General features: G+C 39.0%; 1 pseudogene; it reads right to left on the bottom strand.

Annotated features, from left to right (window-relative positions):
* Positions 1–215: 215 nt before the first annotated feature.
* On the bottom strand, positions 216–906 carry LOC101094478 (annotated as a pseudogene).
* Positions 907–7,628: the final 6,722 nt, after the last annotated feature.

The raw sequence follows: 7,628 nt of genomic DNA on the forward strand, positions 1-7,628 counted from the left end.
GAGAGAATTAAATTTGTTTGACTGGTTCAAGGATGTATCTCCAATACCTATAATTTTTGTTGAATGAATAAATAAAATAATTGTTTTTACAGCTGGAAACAGAAGGGAGATCAGTGGCCAAATTGTGGATGCTTCTTACCTTCTCTGTAGAGACTTTGCATGCACTTGGTCCACCTGACCAAACACAAGGTCTCTTCCCTTCTGGGGAGAGAAACTCCAGACAGGCTACTCCCAGAATGATGAATAGCAAAGAGAGTTTGTGGTCTGAAAGCTGTGCTTGCCTTGGAAAGAGGTCATTTGGTTGAGGTCATTAGCTTCATCAAACTAAGTCATGGACGACTGAATACCATCCTGCCAGGAAGTTGGAAAGGTGTGAGTGGTATGCAAAGTGTGAAGGGCTGTTCACTGCATAGAACATCTAGGTGCTCCATGGAAATGCCCAAGAAGCTCCACGTTGTGAAATCAGCGAATTGAAGATAGATGTTTAGTGAGCTAGAGTCAGTGGAAAGTAATTTCCCAGGTCAACCAATTAGAGGCCTTTTCAATCTCCTCCTCCTTTGGCTTTCTTATTTATGTTTATTGTCTACAAAAAGATGCTATTCTCTCATTTCCCCATCTTCTTCCTCTTCTTCAGTACACGTGATATAAAGGACATTATTACATCTTATTAAAACTTCACCCAATGTTCAGACAATGCTCTATCTAAGTATTCTTCTGTGTTTGCAAGCTGCATGTTCATATAGTCATCTATAGATACCAGGTAGCCTTTGTACTCCATTCCTCACTTGAGTTTCTCCATTACTGGCTCCCCTTTAATCCACTGAGAAAAGGCCTAGGATTGAGGGGCAAATTCACAGCGACTACATACAAATGCTGCGGGCCACTGGCCACCAACCCAGCTGCCATTCATCCCTCATGACTGGAACAGCTATGGCTGGAATCAAATCCTCCTTTTGCTTTCCCATTTATCTGTATTAGTAACATTTTCTTCTTTGGACACATCAATGTTGCAAATGAAAAATATTTCACTGCTTTTTCCTATAAAATTCCAATTTTTTAAAACTACCTTGCTATTTCTAAGATGGTATTTGACAGAGAACGCCCTGTCATCACAGGGATCAGTTGCAAGAGTGATTTAGGTGGGGGCCTGAGAGCCAGGAAGGGAGAGTTTGGAGACACCATTCCACAGGTAACCTGTCTTCCCTGGGAGCTACCAATTGGCCTTCACTGCACCAGCTCAGATATTTTTGGATCCAACATTCTGTAATTCACACTTAAACAAGAGACAATGGAATGAACATCTTGAAGGTTTTAAAGAAGAATTTCTTTTGCCACCTACCATCTAAACATGACAGACCAAATCTTCTGAAGAGTTTTCAACACCCACAGCCTGGCAACTCAGAGTAGAAAAAAAACTCATGCACAATATACACTTTGAAAAGTATTTTTAGTTTCTTCCATGAAGTGACATTTGATTTTACTCTACTTAAAAACATTTAACTGTCAGCAATGGTTCATGTCTGCTAAATTCTGTAATTCCTGTGAACAACTTGCTTAGTTCTTCCAGACAATGGACAGCTTCATCCTAATTTGTTTGCCCAAGTTGTGGCAATTTGGTGTGGTTGTGAAACAATGGAAGTTTACCAAGGGAAGTGGTAGCATCTGCTCTCCGAGGACAAACAAGAGCCCAAGTCCTAATCTAGAATGGGATACATTTAGATCTACCCAAGTTGGTATATATGAGATATATTAGTGTCTTTGGGGGAAAAGTGGCAGATCCAAAGTGGGTAATTTGAGAGCAGTTTTAAAAATGGATTACTTAACAATGGTGTGGCAGAATTTGGGGAGCTAGTGAGGAAATTCCCAGGGCTAGAAACAGCAGAGAGTTACCACCCCTAGGCTCTAGATGGATGAAACAGTTTAGAAGCTCAGAAAGAGTAGCAATATAAAAAGAACTTCCTAGTCCAGACCTCACTCTCTTGCCCATCTTCCAGTTTCCTGCGACTGCCTCTCATTGGCCAAACCTGTCAGAAGTCAGATGACAAAGGGGCACATTGATTTGGCTTCCTGCAGTGGGGTGGAGAAGGGTAGACAGTGGATTCCAGGGCAAATAGAAGATGTGCAGTAGATGGAGATTTAGGGAGACAAGGGTAATCAACTGAATGCTCTTATTCATCCCTTTGTCCATTCTTTGATTCATCAAACATATATTTGTTAAACACTGTCTATACTTGAAAGCACCTTGGAGAATATGGGTGAAGGATGATGAGTGATCTGTCAAAGAGCTTTTATTTTTTTATTGAATGTGGAACATTCAAATGTTCTAAAACAAAACCTCGCCGTGAATAGTAGTAGGGCAGAGAGTATCCGAGACGGGGAGTCAGTGTGGGCCCTGAGAGAAGGTAGGCTCAAGGGAAGCATAAGAGGATTTTAACAGGGCTTTGTGGGACTCAAGGGAGAGTCCTAAAGTCATTAGTCTCCACCTCAGTACCTCTGTGGAGTGATGGACTGGCCTAAGGATTTCTCAGTGAATTCTAGGACTATACAAAAATTAAATATATATACCATTTTTTATTGAGTCCTTATCATGTGTTATGCATTTCACATATAATATCTCATGGAAGCCTTACAATGACATTGCTGAAATGGATCTTATTTTCCGTATTTTATGTAGGAGAATAAATTAAACTTCAAGAGGTAGAGTGACTTATCTAAGGCCAGACATCTGGTGGTAGAGGAACTGGGATTCAAAGCCAGGTATCTCTGACATAAAATGCCAAGCTGCTAAACCTCTTTAAATCATAAGGACAATAAAGGACTCAGCAGTGGTACTTGTCTTGGGAGTAAACATTCTCCTGGTAACACCCCAGTGCATTCTCAGAAAACTGGTAGCTAGAACTTTCCCCCTATTTTAAGAAGCTGCTTGACTTGTATAATAGGTTATGTTTACACATAGGCATAGCTTGGCCTCTGAATGGAAGTGCTATTGTATTCTTCCTATGGACTTCTCATTATGCTTGGAATTAATTCTATCCACTATACAGACAAACGATCTGGCCTCTCCTACCTCTGATTTTATCTCTTACAACCCACCACTGTCTCACTCTGCTCTAGCCACACTGGCTTTCTTTCTGATATGAACAAATCATGCTTCTCTCACCATAGGTTATTTGCCCTAGGTGTTCTCTCTGTCCAGAGTCCTCTCCCCACAAATCTTCACAAACTGGCTCCTTTTGTTATTTACTCTCAACAGAAATGTCAGAGATTCCTTTTCTGGCCATGCCCCATAATGCCCTCCTACTCAATCTCTAGAACATCATCTTGTTTTATAATCACTGTAACACTCATCACTATGTAATATTTCTTGTTGGTCCATTTACTCTGTCCACAGGAGGGTTGGAAATTCAGTGCCTTATCCAATGCTAGACAACCCTGTGTCTTAGATATAGTGCCTGGATCCTTAAATGTTTGCAAATGAATGAATAAACTCATTGAAATGAATCCTGGTTCAAAAAGAAAAGTAGTAACAGGATGGTATATTTACTCATTATTTAATATCACCTGACTTTCAGGTATTATTTCTACTTCTAATTTAAGATGAGAAAAGTGACATTTAGAGATTCCCAAGGTCAGGCCAGCAACAGAAAAGGACTACAACATACCCTTTTGATTCCAACTCTATTGAGCTTTCAAAGCCACTATTGTGTTTGTATGAGTTATGGCCCCCAAGTAGTCTTAAGTGAGGCAAAGTCTGATTTTTTTTCTCTCATGTGTTAGTATAGAAGTGATCGTGTCTGCCAGATGGAAGATGTCATCTCTGGCTCCAGCCTGGCTGTTCCATTTATTGCTATTTCCTTGCCAGAATAAAGGGGAAAGCAGGAGGGGAGGGCCACAGCTTCCTTGTGAAGACTTGAACTGGAAGTTGTACTCATAACCTTCACCAGGGCTACAAGGAAAGCTGGTAGATGTAACAGCTGGTTTGGAGATTGTGTGCCCAATTAAAATTTGGCAAATTCTATTCATAAAAGGAAGAAAGGGTGACTGGATGTGGAGGACAGTAGGCAAACTTTTAGGCCTTATAATAACTATGTTAGATAGTCATCTGTACTATCTTCATTTTACATATGGAGAAACTGGGGCTCAAAGAGATTAAAGATCATACCATTAGTCAGGAAAAGGGAAGAACCCATGACAAGATTCCATTTTACTCTCCCATTTCATCATTATCATCTCTCTCTCTCTCTCTTTCTCTCTCTGACCCACTCCCCCAACACACACACACTATACCACACCACACCACACCACACCACACCACACCACACCACACCATGGCTCAGTGTTCTGTGTTTAGATGGGATTTACTTCATTTTCATCCTTGGAATGTAATTCAGCCTTGATCTGTTGGAGATAATTCAACAAACAAGGACAAGGAAGGAAGGAAATGAGTAGAGATGAGAGTAGAGGGTCTGGCTAGACCCAGTCTAACCCTCTCTGCAGTAGAGCTTGCCTTCTCCTAGGTACATTTGGTTCTTGGGGAAGCTGTCTCTGGGGACAGTGTGTCTTGGTAAGTCAGGACCTGGATCTTGGATAGAGGGTCTTTGTAAATAATGGGCCAGGAGTCCCTGACTCCCAAGCAATAAGAATAAACGGGCCATTAGTAGGTACAGTGGGCACATGTCCTTGTGTACTGGGATAAACCTTGTTTATAGCTATGTCCCAGTGTACTTATTACAAGTGCCCCCCTCAGAAGTGCCCTAATTTTGATGATAAATTTTATGGTCCCCGTACCAATACCCAATGTTACCATTGGTACCCAGCCTTCAAAATATTGGGGCAAAAACTATAAAGATGCTGGAAAGCTAACTAAGCAGAAGAGGTGCCTAAATATGAGTCCCTGAATTTGATTGCCATTGTAAAGTCCCAGTAAGAAACTGATTAACAGCTCAAATTAACAGTAATTCCATTCTGCTGGATAAGCCCAAATAATCTAATTATAAAGGTTAATTGTATAATTCATTCTTAGATTACCAAAGGGAGTAAAATGTCTTGGAGGGTGTTTTATGCTGCAGAATCATTAATGATTAAAATTTCTGGGAATAGAAGCATGTATAGTTACAAATTATTCAAGCCACATAAGACTTTATAGAATTCTATCTTTAAGAGGCATTCAATAAATAACCCAGAATTCATCTATTTCATGTCTATGCCCTTTGGTTTCAATGACATTCTCATTTCTCAAAACAATATTGAGTTACACTGCACATGGACTTTCAGAAAAGTTCTTCCCAGTTAATCAAAATTTACTCAATTTGAGGCACAACAATTTTATTGCCCAGAGGTCATCACTGACACTCCATATCTATGAAGTTGGTTGAAATATCCTAGATAGAGATTTGCAAAATGACAGACCTCGAGTAACTTTGTGATTTGGAATCAGAAAAATGAAATTAAAGATCAACACATAAAAGAAGTTTCTGCCTCTTGAAGTTGGAATGAAGTAAAGGACAGATTCGTTATCTAAGAATAATGGGTGAAACTAAAAAAACAGCAATCTAAAGTGAACTCACTTAAAACAGGAAACAAAATTTTACAACCAATGAAAAGAAAAAAATTTTCATAGGATTTAATAAAATTAAAACCTGCAGATTTTGGTGTAACTCTCCAACAAAACTGAACCTCAGCATATACCATATTTCATTTGATGTTTAAATGATTATAAAGAGGATCACGTAACAAAAACATGTAAGGTCTTCATTGGTCTCCTCAGGCAATTCTCTTAAACATGTTCATATCCAAATATTCCATTTTGGAGTGCTGAGCTGGACTGCCTCTCTGTCCTTTTCTCCTCTCCGCTGTCAATAAGTCTAAGACAGTACCTCATTTATCAGAGGATTAGCATGTGTGATTCTAAGCACTTTTCTAACATCACTTCCATCAACCTCATGAAATCCAAAATCTTTTGCAAGATTTGCCTTTTCACTTTGTAATCAATGTGCATTGTACTAACAGTGTGTTGTTAGATATTCTAAACAATAAATAATCCCGCAGATTAAAAAAAAAAACATTGATGTAATTAGTGGGAATCAACACTAAATTGAGCAGGATATTTGTTTTTTGGTGTTTTGTTTGTTTGTTTGTTTTTTAGAGAGAGAGCATGAACAGCAGAGGGAGAGAAAGAATTGTAAGCAGGCTCCACACCCAGCATGGAGCCCTACACGGGTATTGATCTCACGACCCTGAGATCGTGCCCTGAGCCATAATTAAGAGTCAGATGCTTAACCAAGTGAACCACCCAGGCATCCCATGGAGCAGGATATGTGAATGGGGAATAACTTTATGACTGTTTGGTCTATTAGACAATATATTCCTTTGAAGGCCCCCATGCCAATTGTATACCAGCTGGGCCTTAGATAATAATCTCCGGGGTAGACAGGACTCCCCTGTACTTTAGGCTTGAGCTCCAACTCCATCAACTTGTTCTATGGTCTTGAGCAAGTCACTTCATCTCAATAATCTTACAAGCCAAATAAGCCCAGATTCTTTCTCTGGGATCTAAGAAGTTGTGCATATGTGTTTTAATGTACATGTTCTCAAGGAGGGTGCTCGTATGTTTCTTCCAATTCTCATAAGAATCTAAACTACCAATCATGGAGCACCTCACATGATTTCTAAAATTGCTTTTCAGCTTTCATATTCTCTGATTTCTGATTTTCCTTGGGTAAAACTATCTGTATGGAATGAATGTAGAAGATTGGGCTAGGCCAGGTGGGACGGAAATCTGTAAGCTGTTACCTGTAATTAGTGCTGAAATGTAGGTAGGTAATCCATCAATTCTAACCAATGATCTACCTCCTAGTAACCTGAAGCTTCTTTTGAAAAACTGAATTAAAGATTTTCAAGCCTGTTGTTTTAGAGAAGGCGGAATGCTATATAGAAGATTTAGCGATGTGTGTGCAAATCGTTAAAGAAATACTGGGCACTCAGCTGAATAAATCCACTTTGAAGGATTTGAAATATCACTAAATAGTTACCATCCTATATTAGTAATTAATTATGACTAAGATCATTGCAAATACAAGAACTAGAAAGATAGAAAATGACACATACTATCTGATGTGGGCAGAGCAAGTAGGGTTTCTGAAAGGAGTAGTAAGTGGGCTGTTAATATAGCTGTTCCAAATCTTGACATCATCATAGCTATAATTTGATTAAATACTAAATGCTAAATTTATCTTCTAAACTTTAAAGAGACCTCAAAATGATATTCTTGTAATTGCAAATAGAAAAGAGAACTAGGGAAATTGCTTTGGTGACATAATTCCACTTTCAAGGCTCTTTAAAAATCTTCTTGGTTGGATTAAAAAAAATCCGAGTCTCATTTATTTATCTATTCATCAGGAATATGGGGAAATATTTATTCATCAGGAATATGGGGAAATATTTATCTATTCATCAGTATGGGGAAATCAGGCATGACACTATTGCAGTAGTGTGTAGGCCTAAACTCATGAAATCTTGAACAATATTCCAGAGTGGAAAATAGCCTATATATATATTTTTTTTATGTAGCATCCACAGGCAAATAGAGCCTAGCCCTCTGTCAACATGGGACTGTAGAAGTGTATGGA

The sequence above is a fragment of the Felis catus genome, chromosome A1, assembly GCF_018350175.1.
Source record: "Felis catus isolate Fca126 chromosome A1, F.catus_Fca126_mat1.0, whole genome shotgun sequence".
NCBI lineage: Eukaryota > Metazoa > Chordata > Mammalia > Carnivora > Felidae > Felis > Felis catus.